This window comes from Mustela putorius, unplaced genomic scaffold (genome assembly GCF_011764305.1).
Source record: "Mustela putorius furo isolate JIRA1106 unplaced genomic scaffold, ASM1176430v1.1 tig00004007_pilon_pilon_pilon, whole genome shotgun sequence".
In the NCBI taxonomy this organism is placed as follows: Eukaryota; Metazoa; Chordata; class Mammalia; order Carnivora; family Mustelidae; genus Mustela; species Mustela putorius.
This window is the reverse complement of record NW_025422145.1, coordinates 9,781,600-9,800,336: the sequence shown is the minus strand read 5'-3', so window position 1 is coordinate 9,800,336 and position 18,737 is coordinate 9,781,600. Positions and strand designations below refer to the sequence as shown.

The 18,737-nt window shown below is 46.9% G+C and overlaps 1 protein-coding gene and 1 pseudogene across 3 annotated transcripts in view; both read left to right on the top strand.

Annotated features, from left to right (window-relative positions):
- The window catches only part of RBFOX1 (RNA binding fox-1 homolog 1), a 1,454,978-nt gene that overhangs the window by 1,011,721 nt on the left and 424,520 nt on the right, over window positions 1-18,737 (top strand). The gene's annotated exons all lie outside the window — the stretch shown is intronic.
- On the top strand, window positions 648-777 carry LOC123389742 (annotated as a pseudogene).

Here is an 18,737-nt window from a genome sequence, read left to right as displayed (position 1 = left end):
GTGGAATCTATGGCCTAAAAAAGTGGAAGGAGCAACGGGATTTCTGATGGACTGCCTAGCCCCAGACTTCTTTTATGGGAGAGAAAAATAAACGTATGTTTCGCTTAAACCACAGCGATTTCAGGACTCTGTAAATAGCAACAAACCCAATTGTTGTGAGACCAAGGCAGAAGAGACAAATATAAAATCATTTCACAAAGTCGAACCTCAGGGCCCCTGGGTGGCTAAGTCTGTTAAGTGTCTGCCTTCAGCTCAGGTCGTGATCCCAGGGTTCTGGGATCGAGGCCTTGGTTGGGCTACCCTGCTCAGTGGGGAATCTCCTTCTCTTTTCCCCTCCTCTTGTGCCCTCTCTCTGTCTCTCAAATAAATAAATAAAATCTTTAAAAAAAAAAAAAAAAGAGAGAGGAAAACCTCCTCCGTAGGCAACAAAACAGAGAGATGGGAGACAGTTGGACTGGCCGAGGGACTGAGTGAGGCTACTGTGGAATGTGGAATGGGAGGCCACATACTGAAGTGATCAATGACTGAGAAATGATAGATAGAGTGGTCAGACAGCGGTAGAAGAAAGAGAGAATGTCACCAGATGAGGAAGTTCTCAGCTGGGTATAGGCAGGAGAATGATGATCTGATATTTCATTACAAAGCTAAGCTTTGTGCAGTGGCAGTATGGTAGCCAATGAGGATTATCTGAGGCATGATTATTGATGATTGAATCAAAGCTCATCCCGGCTGCCATGTAGAAAGTGGACAGAGCAAGCGTGGAGGCAGGGTGACCTTTTAGGTGGTGATGACAGAACTCCAGGTCAGAGATGATCGTGGGACTGATGATGGAGGGAGCAGTAATGGAAGTAGAGGAATCTGTGAAGGCAGTTAAGACGTAAACTGCTGGGGTGCCTGGGTGGCTCAGTGGGTTAAGCCGCTGCCTTTGGCTCAGGTCATGATCTCAGGGTCCTGGGATCGAGTCCCACATTGGGCTCTCTGCTCAGCGGGGAGCCTGCTTCCTCCTCTGTCTCGGCCTGCCTCTCTGCCTACTTGTGATCTCTGTCTGTCCAATGAATAAATAAAATCTTAAAAAAAAAAAAAAGACGTAAACTGCTGATGTTAGAAGGATGAGCGTAGATGCAATGTCTGTATTGCTTCTGGAAGAATCTGTCCCAGAATCTTCCTGCTAGAGTCACTTGATTGTGTGCAGAAAAACAACGTGAATTACTCAACAACAGCAATAAAAACAACCTGAATCAAAAATGGGCAAAGAACTTGAACAGACACTTATCCAAGGAAGATAGATGAATGACCAGTATGCACATGAGAAGATGCTCTAGATCACTCATCACGAGGGAAATATCAATCAAAACCACGATGAGATAACCCCCTCACATCCACTAGGATGGTTACCATAGGAAGAAAAGGAAGAAAGAAAGAGGGAGAGAGAGAAAGAGAGGAAGGAAGGAAGGAAAGAAGAAAGAAAAGAAGGGAGGGAGGGAGGTTAGCAAGGAAGGAAAAGCAGAAAATGGCAAATATGGGTGAGGGTACGGAAAAATCGTAACACTTGTGCACTGTTGGTGGGAATGTAAAATGTGCAACCATGGGGCACGTGGGTGGCATAGTCAGTTAAGCGTAGGGCTCTTGGTTCCAGCTCAGGTCATGATCTCAAGGTCCTCGGATTGAGTCCTATGTCAGTCTCTGTGCTCAGCATGGAGTCTGCTTGAGATTCTCTCTCTCCCTCTGCCTTTCCTGCTGTCTCTCTCTCTCTCAAATAAATCAATAAAATCTTTTAAAAAATAAAATGTGCAAGCACTATAGAAAACGATATAGTGATTTCTAAACAAAAATAAAAAATAGAGTTAGCATATGATTTAGCAATTCAACTTGTGAATACTCAAAAAACTGAAAGCAGAGTCTTAAAGAGGTCTTTGTATGCCCATGTTCATAGCAGCATTAATCACAATAGCTAAAATGTGGAGGCAACCCAAGTGTCCACTGACAGATGAACGGACAACCAAAATGTAGTATATTTATATAATGGAATATTATTCAGCTTTAAAAAGAAAGGAAATTCTGATATATTCTGCAACATGAATTAATCTTAAAGGCACAATCCTGAGTGAAAGAAGCCAGTCATAAAATGGCAAATACTGCAGCGTTACACTTCCATGAGGCATCTAGAAAAGTCAGAATCACAGACAAAGTAGAGTGGATGTTGCCAAGGGCTGAAGGGGTTAGTGAGAAGTCAGTGTTGAATGAGGTCCCGTTGAATGAGTCTCAGTTTGCAAGTGAACGGAGTTCTGGAAAGGATGGTTGTGCGATGTGAAGGTACTCAATACCACTGAACTGTACTCTTAAAATTAGCTTAAATAGTAAATTTCATATCCTGTATATTTTTACCACAATTTTTAAAAAAGGAAAAAAAAAATTCAATATGGGTTGCCTGTCCCCGGGATTGCAATGAGTTTTCCGCCAGTACAAGTTTGTCTATTCTCTCGCAGCTCAGAAGCACGTCTCTGTATCTGTGTGACCCCATCTAGCATCTCACTGGTAAATGGTGTCTCTGAGTTTCCCATTTGATACTGAGCTGATATTTACCTTTGCAAATATCAGCTCATGAATGCCTCCTTCTCAAAAGCCCCTCCAACCCAGCAGAGGCAGCCTTCTTCCTTGAAAAGTGGGAGAATGACCTCCCATCCACGGATTTCCCTGGGAACCTGGGGACGTCCAGAGAGCTGATCCTCAGAAGGGGCTGAAGTCAGAACTAGTGGAGGAGGACACGTGCACATTTACATACGATTTGCATCTGCTTTGCATAGGGCTGCACAGGCTGTGCTGTGTTCTCAAACATCACTCACGTTATATTTTAAGACTGTCACCATCTTTGATTAACATTTAGATCTGCAGCCCGGGTGCCTCGAACTTCTCCAGCCGCCTATGTTTCAACCGGCGTCTTCGTTTATCCCTGGGTGGTGGGAAGTCCAGGGCCCCTGCCACGTAGCTGCGGATGCTTGCAGTTACCACCCGTTCCAGTTTTCCGTTCCTACATCCAGCCCATCGCCCCTTTCTCAGGCCCACCCCAAGCACAGGGCACCATCCAGGCCTTGTGCGTAGCAGCTCTTCTGACTGAGTTAGAGAAGGTAGAGGAAGCAATTTAGAAGTCCATCTTAGCATCCTTGTTTTTCAGAGTCCCTCCGTCTTGGGGGGCGGGGGTGATGTCCCCTGGAAGTTTCCTCCTTGTGTGGTGACCTCTCTCCTTTTTCTTCTCCTCTCCCCTTTCCTCTCCTCCTCCCTCCTCCCCATCCCTCTCAGTGGACCATGAGCGAGCACTCATTTGGTCGCACAGACACGCCTTTGGTACCTAATGAGCTAGTAAATGAGATGTACGAGTCCCTCCCCTCCGGAAGTTTAGGGTTGTGCTGACAGGGATATCCCCCAAAAGTCAATAAATAAAATCCACGAATAAATTGCTTTTGCCACAGTGAGAGATAATGGTACATAGTCAAAGAATTACGGAGGGTCACCAGCCGGAATGGAGGCATGGGATGATGTCTCGTGAAGGTCAGGCTGAGGGAAGGCTGATGCGGAAGGACAGAAGGACAAAGCCCTGAAGCAGAAGGGTCTCAGCAGACTCCAGAAAGACAAAGGAGGCCTCTGGGGGGCTGGGGAGGCAGGGTGACATGTGGGCAGAAAGAGACAGGAGCGGGGAGGAAGAGGCAGACAGGGATGTAGCTTGTAGGGCTTCTGATGCCCCATCAGGTATGGATTTCACTGTTGGTCTGTTTCCACTGTGGTTGGGGTGGGGGGCTGGTAATATGATATCATGCATGTTAAAAGCATAGCCCTCTGCTGGTTCAGTGGAAAGCTACTGCCCCTCTCATATTTGTCCTACTTTTCTCCATTTTCCATGTGTTCCTGGATTCTCAGGGACTCAGTTCACCAGAACTCTAGGCTCCTCTTATGAAGAACAATGCAGTTTTATCGTCAAGCTCGTGGTGTGTGTGAGTGTGTGTGTGTGCACACGCATGGTGCATGTAAGAGAGAGGGAGAGAGCGAGAGGTGGGAGGCATTATGCCACCAACCCCCTCTTGAGGTAGAGGTAGAAACTGTATACGCAATATTTAATTTCCCTTCCATCTGCTTCCTCTCTGCACCCCCGTCCCTGCTATCAGTGATATTAAGACCGAGGATGAGAGGTGGGAAAAAATGTTACACCAGATGAGTGTTGTCCCGGTGCATATTTTGGAAAATTCCAATTGAGTACAAACGTATGGAGATAAATATAAAACCTTTGATCGTAGGTCACTGCCTACGGTTTATATTCCTGCCAGATGTGTTGACTACATACAACACATCTTAAGAACTGGTTTTTCACGCCGTTCTGGTGTTGACATAAATCTGGTCATTCAACCAGCGGTCTTTGGTGATTGGCAGAACAACCAGGAAGGAAAGGAGGCCCCTGAGTCTTCGAAAAAGGGGAGAGTACAGGAGCTGTCGTGATTATCTCTGGGAGATGAATCGGTGCCTCACCCCCCTGGAACCATCACTGAGGAGCCAGTAACGTCCTGCTTACATCTCCAAAAGGCAGGCGGTCGTTAGGGCCCTACTCCCCAGCTTCTGTGGTGGAATCCAGGAAGATCATCTGGCTTTCTCACATCATGCTGTTGACAGCGTGAGGCGTCTCGAGCAGATGGTGTTCTTTGAACACAGGTGTGGCTTGGCCACCCAGATCATCGTGGGATGCTTTGTTTTAGGGGAACCAGCATCAGGAACTCAATAAAATGTTTAGCAGATTTAGGTAGATGCTTACTCACGGTCTAATTTGGAAAAAAAATCCCCTCTGTCTAGTAATATTTATTGTTTGAGTAAGCCAGGTGGTACAGATGGATTATCTTTCTAGGCAAGCTCAGTGGGTAGAATAGATTTAGGAGGGAACAGCATCTTAATACTTGGCATGTGCACTGCGAGGATCTGGCTAAATTGAAGACGGGGAGTAAGTAGGAGTTTTGAGATTGTATGTTGTGTAATCGGTCTGACTTTAATTTATATCGCTCAATTCACCTAACAGACCCTTTACAGATGCATTACGTGCATTTTTAGCAATTGGGATATTTGCGTACAGGTTTTTTTTTTTTTGTTTTTTTTTTTTGGTAAGAAATACACTTGCTAGCTGTCCAAAGCGTGCTGCCCACCATCCTATAACCCTCTGCCAATCATAGGGGTTAAGGCAGATTTTATTGCCAGTCATATTGTACTCCAGGTGAAGTGCTAAGAATGCTGTCTTATCCCTCCGCTGGATTAGCTCTAAAAGGTGATCTCGGAGTCCTGTCAAGCACAGAGTGAGGATTTACAAAGTGACAAACCCACGGCCACGACATTTACTACGGGATTTCCCATGACTGAATTCCCAGCTCCTGGCCAAGAAGAAATAGGTGTGTGAGCATGGATGCATTTTAGAAGGCAGGCCTTTCCTTGTTTGTGTTTAGGTGGGGATTTCTAAACAATCAAGCAATACCCTTCTCTGAAAAAAAAAAAAAAAAAGAACAAAACGGGAGAGGCACGAGTGAGTAATCGTCTTGACTTAGAACATTGGTTTCTTGCTTTCTTTCTTGCGCAGGGGTCGGCTCCCTGTCTGTGTTCGGCTCACTTATGGTACCATGGCCTTTTGCAGCCAATGGAGCCCTTTGTAGCTCATCATGATCTCATTCCTCATCCCAGTGACTTCAAGGGCTTTATGGAAATACCAGACAGATGTGTACCTGCTTCTGCAGAGCCTTCAAATAACCCCATCCATCTTGATGGCATTTCTCTGCTGATCAGCCAGAGTTTTACACTGTATGTTCTTTTTACAGCATCTTCATTACCTTTGTCTCTTACGGAGCGGAGCCACCCACTTCCATGTACCCTGCCAGGCTTCATGCACGTCCCCCTGGTCACGCTCTGGCCCTTCGTTCTGCTTGCTTCAGGTTGATCAGCCATGCGTGTTTCTGAGCAGACGGAACATGCTTTTCATGATTTCCCCACTGTCCCTTCCAGGAATCCTTCCTCCTCTCTCCATCACACGCACATGAATGGTGGAGAGAGGAACTCCATAGCATAAAAAAACCCTAACAGGGGCACCGGGGTGTCTCAGTCAGCGAAGCAGCCAGCTCTTGGTCTCAACCCAGGTCTTGATCTCAGGGTTATGAGTTTAAGCCCTGAGTTGGGCTCCATGCTGGGTGTGGAACCCACTTAAAAAAAAAAAAAAAAAAACCTAACAGAAAATGTATTAAAAGTAATTTGGACATCCAACATACCCTAGATTAAGCCCTGATGGTACCTGGCGCACGATAGACGATCCAGTGACTATTGCTTGAATGATGAAATGGCTGAATTAATTACTGATCTTGCTACCAAAACTAACGAAATGGAAATAGGGCCATTCAAGTTTGGGGCCAGGGAAGTAATCTGGGATACCAGTAGAAGGAGCAACACGCTCACTCCAGAGTCTTCCAGCGAAACTGTGCTCGGCACTAGGAACCGCTTCTGTAACCCCAAGAGGGACGGTAGTCGAGAAAGTTCTTAACCTCTTTTCAGTAGAATCCAGCTGAGTCGTGACCTGGGTTTCTCCGCACAGCAGTTGCTTCCAGCCCATCGAGGGCAAATCTGTCCGTTGGCCCCAGTTCATGTGGCTTTGGGCTAGAGCCTGCACTGTTAGAGGGCGGTGGGCCACCATCTCTTGCCGGACACCATCTGCTCTACAGAATATCTTTATTCAGGGACAGAACCATAGAGAAGATGTGCTGCTCCTGGGGAGGTCAACTCCAAGGAGACTTCCACTCCCCCCCCCAGACCCTTTTTCTCTCTCTTAGGGAAGCTCCTCATTTCCCTCCACTGGGGGCCTCTTATAAGTGGACTCTTTTGCACACCACCCAGGGAACTTAATGCATGCCATCCTTTCTAGCAAGCTGGAACTCAGGCATCAGCAATCCTGCAGAAAAAAACCAAGAGGCATCGATGTGGCTGCAGGAGAACTGAGGATTGTTACTTATCTCTGGAACTTGGCTTTTGGAGGCAGGGATCTCACTGGAGCTAAAGTATGAAGTTGCCACCAGTTCTCTTGCCATCTGGATGGGTTGAAGTGGGTCCCTCCCCAAATTTGTGTGTTGAAGTCCTAAATCCCAGCATCTCAGAATGAAACCGTATTTGGAGAAAGGGGCTTCAAAGAGGTAATGAAGGCTAAATGAGGTGATTGGGGTAAGCCCTCGTCCACCAGGACTGGTGCCCTCACAAGAAGAGGAGATGAGGACACGGATGGGCACAGAGGGAAGACCGTGGGAGGACGGGGAGACGGTGGCCGCCTGCAGGCCAAGGGGAGTCTTCACCAGAAACCGAGCCTGCCAACATCTCGATCTCAGACTTCCAGCCTCCAGAATCATGACAACATACATTTCTCTTGTGTTCACCCCCGAGTCTATGCTGCTTTGTTACAGCAGCTTTGGTGAAGTCATATACCACAGCCCCCCAACTGTGTTTCCGTGGACCACATGGAAAAGCTGACCCCGCAATGTAAAAGCATAGCTTCTCTGCACGTGTGTGTGTGTGTGCGCGCGCACGTGTGTGTGACTTATTGCAAGGACTTGCTGACAGGATGGTGGGGGCTGGCCAGGCAGGTCTGGAGGTCTGAAATCCATAGGGCACGCTGTCAGGAAGAGCGATCTGAGCTCTCAGGCGGGAGCCGAGGCGGCGCTGCACAGGTGAAATTTCTTCTTCCTCAAGGAAGCATCCGTTCCGCTCTTAAGGCTTTTCACAGATTGGATCAGGCCCACCAAAATTTCCGAGGATAATCTCCTTTACTTAAAGACACCCAATAGCTGACGTTAATCCCATCAGCAAAATACCTTCAACAGCAACACCGAAATTAGTGTTTGATCAAATCACTAGGTGCCTAACCCGGTCGACACGTAAAATTGACCATCGTAATGACGGCGATGACAGCTGCACTTCTGAGTTGTACTCGTCCTAGGCGTCGGGCGCGCTGCTAAGATTCCTACATGCATTATTTACACTTTTATCCCAATTATTATCCTCCTATTATCTATAAGGAGGTTCAGGGAGGTTAAATGATATGTCCCAAGTCGCACTGGATTAAAAAGTAAGTCTACGTGATCTCCAAATCCCAAGTTTTTAACCCCTGGGCTGGTAGCTGTCAGAGAGACAGAAATCCTGGGCTCTAGGGCTCCATCATTAATAAATATAGGAAACGGTAAAAACCCCAGGGAGCATCTTCCATGTAAAAAGCATCCCATGAATCTGAAATGAGGGAGAAAGAGCTTGTCATTGGAATCTAGAGCCACACCTGGTAAGCAAAGCTAACTCCCTTCGTTTCCAGGGGGACGTGAGCAGGAACCTAAGTTACTGTTATTCCTATGCTGGGGGTCTGGGGGACATTTCTTCTTCAGCTCCCAGGCCAGGTGGGCAGGAAGGAGCCTGATGGAGGAAGCCTCAGAGGGTGTTCCCCGGGCCCTTGTCTGTAAGCGGCGGTAAGCCCTCACATCTTCCTCCAGTCCGTCCCCCGCCCTTAGCACGCTGTGGTTGCAGCATTTCCTAATATAAATGCAAGCGAAATAAAATTAGAAATGTGCCAGTGGGGGAAGCCAGCTACCCACAGGCGCCGTAAATTGCCTTTCCCTCTTACCCCTCCTCCATCTGCCTACCCCCTCACCCCCATCCAGCCACCCCGAATAACCTGCCTTGCCTGGCTGAGTCACTGTTTCTGGAAAAGCAGGGCCAGGGAGGTTCCAGACGAGTCCAGGGAAGGGTGATTAGCTGAGAACCGGCAGTGAGAAGTGAATTTACAGAAGAAAGGGGATGTGATTAACCCGCGTGGGTGGCGGGTCCAGAAGGCCGGCTTGGAGCAGACAGCTTGACTGACATCTGTCGTTTAGGGTCAAGAGGAAGAGAGAAGCACAAGCTGCTAGATTTTGTCATCACATCAGCCACCTTTGTATATGATTCCTTTGTTTCTGCTTTTTCAGTGTTGGCACAATGCTTTACTCTCAGGGAGAGTAATCTGTTGGCTGTACCGTCAAAGGCTCGATGTTTGATGACTGAGGAACACCTGTTTTATTAGCCACTTCCCCCCCAAACGCACTATTTTAGATGGATGGGTATGCTTGAATCTAGGCAGAAGCTACTTTAGGGTGGAGGCAATTCACAGTCAGGGTGTCTACTCCAGAGCAGGATTGTTTGGATCCCTAGGGCCTGGGCACGGACCTTTCCCCAAGCAGAGGAGCATCATACCCCTGGGAGGCTGAGGACTGTATCATGAGACATTCTCACCAGCTGCTTTTTCAAGAAAGCAGAGAAGAACAGCATCCATCTTTGAGGACTTTATTGATGATCAAGGGGTACCATGCTAAGGTGGTGAAAATGGTCATGGCCTTATGATTCATGGAAGCAGTCATGGTTACCTGTGTGACCTGTTCCTGGGCTCGAGCTTTGCCACATATATTTTGAGAACCATCCCGTAGCCAATGTCATTCCATGCTCCCCCAAATCCTGGAAGACCGTATGATCGTCCCATTCCTGCTTTTAGAGATGAGAAGAAATAAACGAGAGCCAAATTGTTGAACAGCTTGCCAAGACTACGCTGCTAATGGGGGGTTGAGAGTGATTGGTGTGTAGGTCATCTGGAGCCTGGAGGCTGAGCTCCTAACCACCTTGAAACATTGCCAGAATCAGGGGACGTGCAGGGCACTTGGGATATCATAAATAGAGGGAAGGAGGCGCCTGTATCTGCCTCCCCCCCACTCCATCAGCGGTTCTCCGTTCTGCTTTCACATTAAGGTCTCTTGGGATACCTTAAGAAATAGTGTTGCCTGTGTCCAAATGCAGACCGGTCAAAGATAATTTTAGGGAAGAAGGCCTTAATGATCAGTAATTTTTAAGTTCCCCCACTAATGTGAATAGGCAGCCAGAGTTGAGAACAACTTCCTAAAGATCAAATATTCTTAAAATGTGGTCCATAGATCAGATGTCAGGAGGTCTGTTCGAAGTTTTTGTTCATGAGTATTTATTTATTGAGAATGGAAGCATGGCTTTTCCTAATTCTCGAAGGTATCCCCTAATGCCAGCAAACAAGCCAAAAGAATACGAGAAATCGTTGCCTTGGAGAATGATGGTAACCATCGCCACCTGCCATTGAGAGCCTACTGTGTGCCACACTCTGGAACGGGCTCTTGGGACAGGCGATCTCTTCAATCATTCGAAGAGCCCTGGCATTGTCCTATTTTATATATGAGGGGGCTGAGTTTCCAAAGTGCCAGGGAACATGCCCAGGATGTCACCATGAATAAAGGATTGAGCCATAAACCAACTCCAGTCTATTTAATGCCGAAGCCAGTCCTTCCTAATAGACTTCCCTGATGGATGAGGGTTGAAAAAGTCTTGCCCAGAAACAGGGGAATGGACTCAAAAACAGCTAGAGGGCTTTGCCAGCCAGAGGGCATGCAGGAACTCTGAAGTGGTGCATTGTTACAGAAGTAAAATATTCCAAGTTTGCACTGTATAGCTCAGGATCAATCTCCACTGCCCTGAAGAGGAAGCAAGAAAGAATTTGACATTTTCCTCATGCCTGGAACCCGATCCTTTCTGGAAACTTCTGTGCTTCCTTATAGGGAATCTTTTTTTTTTTTTTTTTTTTGCTTCTTTTCACTGCCACCTTATCCTGGTCCCTGACCATGTATCCCAAGTAAAAGAAGTTTTCTAATGAAGCAGATGTAGACCCTTCATTTAATCAAGAGTATGTCTTACATCCTGTTTTCTTCTACTCTTTCCTCCCCAAAGGACTTCTGACATTTAATTTCATGCATGTGGGAGGAGGATGTCCTCACAATGACACAATGATCTTACCCAGCAAGTATGTTTCCCTCCCCAGATCCCTGTGCTGGCAAATGGGATGACCTAGTTGTTTCAGCTAAACGCCTCAGCACCCTGCTTCATCCCTTCCTCTTGTGCTACCTGCTCTCCTCTTTCAACGGCCAGTCAGTCCTAACAGTGCCTCTCAGGGCCACCATTCTGTCCCTGTCCACCATGTACATCTCTGTTCCGGACCCCATGTCTCTGAGAGACAAGAAACCACCACGGCTCCTGCTTGCTCAGCCCCCAGCCTCCTCCCTCCCACGCAACTGGAGTCATAGTCTTTCATAGTCATACTTCAGAGTCTTCTTTGAGGGCTGAAAATATGCACACACAACACACACACACATACACACACACACACAAATACAAATACAGGTGGATCTTGAATAACCCAGGATTGGAGATGCCAACCCTCCATGCAGTCAAAAATCCACATGTACCCTTGGAGTCCCCGGGAATTTATCTGTTCCTCATCTGTTCACTGGAAGATCTCTCATTAACATAAATAGTCAATTAACACCTATGTTGTATATTGTATATATTATATGCTATATTCTTTTTAAAATTTTTTAATATTTTCATAAACATATAATGTATTATTTGCCCCAGTATATACTATATACTTAACCAGAAAGGAAGCTAGAGAAAAAGGTGTTATTAAGAAAATCCTAGGGGCGCCTGGGTGGCTCAGTCGTTAAGCTGCCCTTAGCTTGCATCATGATCCCAGGGTTCTGGGATCGAGCCCCACATCGGGCTTTCCGCTCAGCAGGGAGTCTGCTTCTCCCTCTCCCAACACCTCTGCTTGTGTTCCCTCTTTTGCTGTGTGTCTCTGTCAAATAAATAAATAAAATCTTAAAAAAAAATTAAAATCCTAAGGAAGAGGAAAATACATTTATAGTATTGTACCGCATTTATTAGAAAATATCTGCATATAGGTCAACCTGCACACTTCAAACCCATGTCGTTCAAGGGTCAGCTGTATACTACACACAAACATACACACACATGAACACACACACACACACACACACACACACCCTTTTCTGAGCCTGAAAATAAAGTCCAGAATTCTTCACACAACCAAATCCATGCAGCATGGTCTTTCATTCTTTTCTCCAGTATTTCTTTTGCTCACTGACTCCCACTTCTCCAAAATTAAGTGGGAAAATAAAATAAAATAAAATAGGTAAACCTACCTTCCATTTCCTGCCTGCATCCGGGAGGTTATAAGTAAGGTGGTCTGGGTAGCTTGTACTTTTGGTGAGAAAGGACTTTTGTTTGTTCATGAAACAACTTTACTGAGCTCTAATTCACTTACCATAAAATTCACCAATTCAATGTTTTGCTTTGTTCTGTGTGTGTGTGTGTGTGTGTGTTTTAAGTGTGTGTTGCAGAGATGCACTGCCGACCCCACAACGAATTTCAAACCATTTTGCTTTCACAATGTATATGCACAAAATCATCACCTTGTATGCCTCACATATACTGCATACGGTCTTTGACAATTAGACCTCATTAAAGCTGGGGCTGGTGGGGGGGGAGGACATTTTCCCCATCCCAAAACACCCTCGAACATACCAGCCTTCACTGACCCCTCCCTTCGACCGCCGGCAGCCACGAATCCACGGTCTGCCTCTCCAGGTCTGCCTGTTCTGGGCATTTCGGGGGCAAATGGAATCACACACTGGCTTCTCCGTGTCTGGTTGCTTTCCCTTAACATCACATTTGCCAAGCTCACCTGCGTTGGGGCAGATATTGCCCTAGAACATTCTGTTGTGTGGATATAGCATATTTTATTCATCTGGGCACACCTGGTACACATCTGGGTTACTTCCACTCCTTGGCAGTGTGACTCACGCCACTCTCTGCACGTCGTTAAGAGCATCACTAAATCTGGGTTGTTCCAGGTACTACCGGCAAAAACTCCGCCGGCCCTACGATTCCTCTAAGCCTCAGTTTTCTCCTCTGTAAAATGGGAAGCACAACAGCATCTACCGCAGCGGTCCTGGTGATAATGGCTTGGAAGGACGTGAGTACCGAGTCGAGCTTCGCATCTCGTACACAATCAGCATTCCGTAAACCCGTGCTCTTCGAACAGGTCCCTTTTCTTTCTTTCTTTCTTCCTTTTTTTTTTAAGATTTATTTATTTATTTGACAGACAGAGATCACAAGTAGGCAGAGAGGCAGGCAGAGAGAGAGAGAGAGAGAGAGAGAGGAAAGCAGGCTCCCCGCCGAGCAGAGAGCCCGATGCGGTACTTGATCCCAGGACCCTGAGATCATGACCTGAGTCGAAGGCAGCGGCTTAACGCACTGAGCCACCCAGGCGCCCCTGAACCATTCCCTTTTCATCGGGCCAAAACCTTTAGGGGCGTGGTCGCTGACGACTCTTCATTTTCCACAAATACTTATTTAATTTTTACTGTGCCCTCGTCATTTATTCATTCTCTCCGGTACGCCTGTGGGGGAGTCATTACTTTCTTATATATGAGAAGACTAAGGCTGAGAGGATTCAGGGATGTGTCCTCGGTGAGTGAAAGTACAGCCAGAGGGGCGCCTGGGTGGCTCAGAGGGTTAAGGCCTCTGCCTTCGGCTCAGGTCATGATCTCAGGGTCCTGAGATCGAGCCCCGCATCGGGCTCTCCGCTCAGCAGGGAGCCTGCTTCCCTTCCTCTCTCTCTCCCTGCCTCTCTGCCTACTTGTGATCTCTGTCTGTCAAATAAATAAATAAAATCTTTAAAAAAAAAAAAAATAAAAAAAATAAAAAAAAAAAAAAAAAAAAAAAAAAGAAAGTACAGCCAGATTTCTGGCCAAAAGCAAATGATAAATTTTCAGAACCTGCATTTTCTCGTGTTTGGAACCTGTCCTCCACTTGTCTCCCAACCCCACATCTGCCACCCTTGGCGTGCATAGGGCCCTGAGGCAGCTCACTCTAAGAGTACAACCAAGGGCTTAGCTTCAAAGAACCAATGCAGACCCGTTCCTCAGCCGTGGGAAGCAGCACTCAGTGGACAGTAGCTGACCAATTTCTTCTGAGAAGAAGGTTTACATGCAGCGGAAAGACTGCAATGGACTATCAGAGAGCACTCCCTAATACTCAAGGTCTCGGCATCTTGGATAGCTCATCTCACACTCTCTCATAGTCTCCAGTCTACCTCCTCTATCGCCACTGTGTGTGCACGTCTGTTTGTACGTCTTTATGTATGAGTGGGTGTTGGCGTGCATATATGCAAACACATGTTTTGTGTACATGTTGGTGTCTGCATATATATGTCAGTGTGGGGGTGCTGGGGTGCCCGTGCACCTGACCACAGCTCCCCTCTTCAGGGGCCAGGCCTCACTCCATCTCGCTGATTTTTCTAACCCTGTGATGATCCCCCCCCCCCCGCCCCCAAGGAGTTGGGAAGTCAGCTTAAGCCTTGTTTTCTTTTTTCTTCATGATTCCGGCTAAATCCTCTACAAATCACCATCCTCTACCTTCCGAAGATGTGTTGGGCGTTGCAGTTAAAACATACAGTCTACCTAGGCCTTCCTCCGTGCATGTTTCTTTCTCTCATCCCCCTTCAGTATGTGTGTCACGCAAGACACATGGATGGAGATTGAAAGACGGTTGAAAATGACATAGTTGGAGAGCGAGGAAGCCAGAGAGAGAGAGTGAGACTGAAATCCGTATCGGATCCCGCTCAGGGAGTTTCGGGATGAGGTTGCATGTTTGAGAGAGAAAATAGTAAAACAGTAACTAGGTGTCACTCTTTTACCAACCTTCACTGTAATTGAGCAGAGAAGTAAGCAAAAATAAAAGAACAATTTTGTTAACCAGAGAATGTGATTTGGCTCAAGGTTTTTAGGGTTACGCAGTGCACGTCTGTGTTTCTTTTGCTCCTACCTAGCTGCGAGCCTTTCGCAAGTCATCTCTCAGAGTGATTTTAAAAATAAATAAATAAAAATGGAGTTTTCAGCAGGGATTGCCTTTTATTTTCTCGCTTCCCCTGCAGTGAGGTAATCAGGAACCTGTCTGGAAGCATCAGAAGCCACGGCTACATTTGGTGGGTTTGAACTGGCCCCCGTCCCCTGCGTTTGTCAGCCCCATGCCAGGAGTGTGTGTGCAGCACAGTCCTATGTCTGGAGGTCTGGAGAGCGTCTGGGCTGTTCCTAACAGAGCTGCTGGAAGCTCCCTAGCTGTGAAGCTCCCTAGAGCGGTGAAGCTCCCTAGCTTCACAAAAGTGCCTCTTTCCTGCTGGTGGTCACAAGAGAAGGAGAGGGTGAGAGGGCTCTGGGGCCAGACAAAGCGAGCTTTTGCAACCGAACATGGCATTGACCACCAGCAGCCTTCATTATCCCCATCGTCACAGGCAGTCGGGCTGGCTTTTTGTCAGCCCTGTTCAGAGAAGCCTTGTTAATTCACCCCCATGAAAATGGAAGTTTCATAGGCATTGACATAATTAATGAAGAGGCAGGCAGCGTGCTCTACCAATTAACACCACAGGGAAAAGTAAAATGGGCTTTCTTTTGGCGTGTTGTGCCAAAGTTAAGGACTGTAACACACAGCAAAATAAATAGAGATGCTTTTAATGAGCCACAAGATCGAGCTGAATAACTCAGAAAGGATGGTGGGTAAACACTGCCAACTCTTTGCACCGTTAAGAGTAATTGATGAGCATAGTTAAAAGTTTGCGGGGTAAAAGGGACTGTCGGGTGCTACAACCGTGCTCATTTATAAATGTATTTTCCCCTGAAAGTAACTGTTAGGTATGTTAAAGGATGTAATGTGCAGTCAGAAACAAATATGATAGACTGGGCATTTCGTAGTGCCGGGAAAATAGGAGACTTCGCCGTTCCAGAATGAATACTGTGGCGGGTTTTTCCCGCTGGATGGGATTGTCTTTGTCAAACTCAGAGCAATACGGGCTTCTCACCTGTGGATCCCTGCCCCATGCATACCCTGGAAGGGGAGTTCCAGAAGTCGGAACCATTCCATCTTTTCCATTCCTTCCAGAAAGCCAGCTGGATAATTTGATTATTTTTCTGTGCTCATAAGATGAAAACGTGACCTTCCACTGAAGGGTTTCTTACGGTTTCTGAAAGAGCGCGTGCATTTCTACCGAGAAGGTTTTCCCAGCAAGGCCAAATTCTTTCGATCGGAAAATAGAGACATGGTTGGTTTTAGGAGCTATTTTGGAAATTTTTCTTTCTTTTTTCTTTTTTTTTTAGATTATGTTATGAATTTGAGAGAGAATGAGTGAGAGAGAGGAAACACAAGTTGGGGGCGGTGGAGCAGAGGCAGAGGGAGAAGCAGACTCCCCGCTGAGCAGGGAGCCCGATGTGGGGCTCCATCCCAGGACCCCGGGATCCTGACCTGAGGTGAAGGCAGACGCTTCACCAGCTGAACCACCCAGGTGCCCCTCTTTTAGGAATTTTTAAAATTCTGTGTTTGGTTGGTCTTTGTTAATGTGGTGTATCTGGTCCAATTAAGCTTTATTTTACGAAGTGCCTACAGTGGAGTCTCGCCATTCATGTATTTGACCCAAGAGAGCTCAATTATATATGGCAGGCCAATAAAACTCTACAGTTCTGCAGAACCCGCAACTCCCTGCTCCCAGCAACCATAACAGCAAAAGTGCAGGAAGGAAATTGTTGGCGTGAGTGGAGAGCATGCTGTGATGTGGGCAAGAGAGAAACAACTCAATAAGGTGCCCCTCAGTGGGCTTCCTTTCCCGGCCATCTCTAGTGGCTCTGGCATCTCACCACACCAAGCGTGGTGTCATTGTCAAACTGTGAACCGTGTATGCAACACAGGCCAACAGCTCGAACTGTTGATGCTCAAAGAAAGAGCAATGCATAAGACCATTAGAGAAGGCACGGCGATCCCAAATTCTAAGATTTCACCGCGTGTGTACTCTGTTTTATGGGCCCATGGTGGCGGTGACCCTAATGTTGACGTGTCTCTTGGAAGACACACCATTTTCAATTACATACTTGTAGGTGCGACGGCTTCATCATCCTTCCGGTTGAGAACTGTTCCCCATGCTTTTAGCTGTCTGCTCTGTAAATGATCGTGGCAGTGTGGTTCAGATTGTCGTCTCTGGACCTGTCTCGCAACCATCTTAGATGCTAGTCTTAGCATCCCAAAGTGGAATTCCCAATCCCACTTTGATCATCTTATATCAGGAATATCCCTAGCATCAGCATGCTTCACGGGCATCCCATAGCCCCGCGATCTTCTGATCTCTAAGAACATCAATATCCCATACTGCTTTCTGTCTGTCAGGATGCAGTATACTTCGGGGACTGTTTTATTGGATGTGCGCTCAGGGAATCTAAATGAGTTTACATATCGCTGACTGATAAGAAAGAGATAGCTCTCCAGCTAAGAGAACAACCCATTGTCCTCCAATCCCAGCCGTGAAGAGCTTGGTTTACTGGGTTTGTTTTTGGACTGGGAGGTATGTGTTCACCATGTGCTTTAAGATAAGGCCAGAATGGCTGTGACTAGTTGAGGTTTGATTTGACTGTTATATTTTATATTGTGGCTCCTATTTAGATATCTGTGTAAAAATTACCTTTGCCTTTTTTAGGGAGTGTGACCCCAAACAGCTGCTTTGCACATTATAAGGGTCCAAGAAGTAGTTTGGAAATTGTCAGAAGAAGACATGGCCACCAGGCAGGTCTCAGAAGGCAAGGTGGCCAAATTATAAAAGGGGAATTCTAGCTTCTAGCTCTCTCTCTCTCTTTTTTTTTCCCCCTGCATTGCCCTTCACCCCGTGCACACACACTTTAAAAATTTTAGCGTGGTTATTCAGCGCTCATTGAAGTTTGTTACCCTACCAGAATGGTCACATCTCTCCCGAAGTGAGACCCCAGAAAGCAGACACGCTGAAAAAAATGGATTTCTCTTCTCAGAGGAATTCCCGATGTATCTCCTGATTTGTCTTCACAATGCCCAAGAACTGAGGTCTCGGCGTGCCCAGCCAGAAAATGGGTAGAAAGCCATGCAGTTCAGAAGAGCTATCTAAGCCCTGGGTTTCTCTCCTGCTGGGAAAACGGAGAGATGGCATTTTATTTTTTTACCGTTATTAGCCAGCCTGTCAGTCATTTAAAATTTCCTCATGAAGACACAAAGCCAGGTTTTGAATACTGCATGTCACTCTTTTCAGCTGATGTTATGAAAGGCGGCGGTGAATTTTCCGGCTAAAAAAGGATTCCTCGTTTCAGAAGCTCAGCCGGAGGCAAGAGAGGGCCGCAGAAATGACCAGAGCAGAGGGGAGGTGGCCCAGAAAGGGACTCACATTCCTCTTTGCTCTTGTTTATTTTCCATGAATGCAGTGAGTTTCAGCCATTGAAGTTACAGCGCTGTCTGACAGGCAAATAGCCCTAACGTCGTGCCAAGTCTCAGGTTGGCTGTGCAGGTAGTGTCTGTGTCAGTCCCTATTATTAATACATTCCTCAGCAATGAGGGTTTTCTCATTCATTCTTACGGAACTGTTTAGGGCTTGTGGCGTCCCAGAGCTCTCTCAGAATGAGTTGTGCCTCTTGAAACGTCGGCAGGGCAAGAAAGTGACAACATAATGCTTGCTAAAGCTCTCGGGATAACGGGACCCAGGGTAGGGAGGGAGGCAACACCCACAGCAGCCATGCATCTGGGCGCCCGAGTTCAAATCTGCCCGCTGCTGCTTGGGAACTGTGTGCTTTTTACATCCTCCTTAGCACTCGTCAGCCTTTCTTCCTCATCGGGTTGTCATGCTGATTAAATGAGATCATGTGTCAGGGTTAGCCCAGGGTCCGACGCAGAGTGGGCGCCACGGCAGCTGTGATTCAGGTCAGAAGCAGGGAGCCGCGCAGCTCCAAGCAGCTCTC